Below are 683 nucleotides of genomic sequence, written 5' to 3'. Positions count from 1 at the left end.
TTTTCCACTTAATTTTCGAAAAACACAAAAAAAATTTAAAAAAATCATAAAATCCAAAAATTTCTTGTTTGAGTCTAGTGTCTCATATTAAGTTTGGTGTCAATTGCATGTTTCTGTTCTTCTTGCATTCATGCATGTGTCTTAGTGATCTTCAAGATGTTCTTGATGATTTCCTTACTCTGATCTTTAGTTCCTCTTGACTTGAGTGTTTATGTGTCTCATATGCATTCTCATTAGTGTCAGTAGCATACAAATTGCTAAGTTTGGTGTCTTGCATGCATTATTATTTGATTTTAGTTGCATTTTGATTATTCCTCACTTTTAAAAATCCAAAAATATTTTTAATTTGTGTCTTTTCAAGTCAATAATACAGAGAATTGAAGATTCAGAACATACAGCAGAGGAATTGCACAGAAAAAGCTGGGCGTTCAAAACGCCCAGTGAAGAAGGACAGACTGGCGTTTAAACGCCAGCCAGGGTGCCTGGTTGGGCGTTTAACGCCCAAAAGGGTAGAGTTTTGGGCGTTAAACGCCAGAATGTGCACCATTCTGGGCGTTTAACGCCAGGATGGCACAAGAGGGAAGATTTTGTTTTCAATGCAAATTTTTTTCAAGTTTTCAAAATCTTTTCAAAATCAAATCTTTTTCAAATCATATCTTTTCAATCAAATCTTTTTCAAATTC

Source organism: Arachis duranensis, chromosome 1 (genome assembly GCF_000817695.3).
Source record: "Arachis duranensis cultivar V14167 chromosome 1, aradu.V14167.gnm2.J7QH, whole genome shotgun sequence".
Lineage (NCBI taxonomy): Eukaryota > Viridiplantae > Streptophyta > Magnoliopsida > Fabales > Fabaceae > Arachis > Arachis duranensis.
This window is presented reverse-complemented; position numbering follows the sequence as displayed.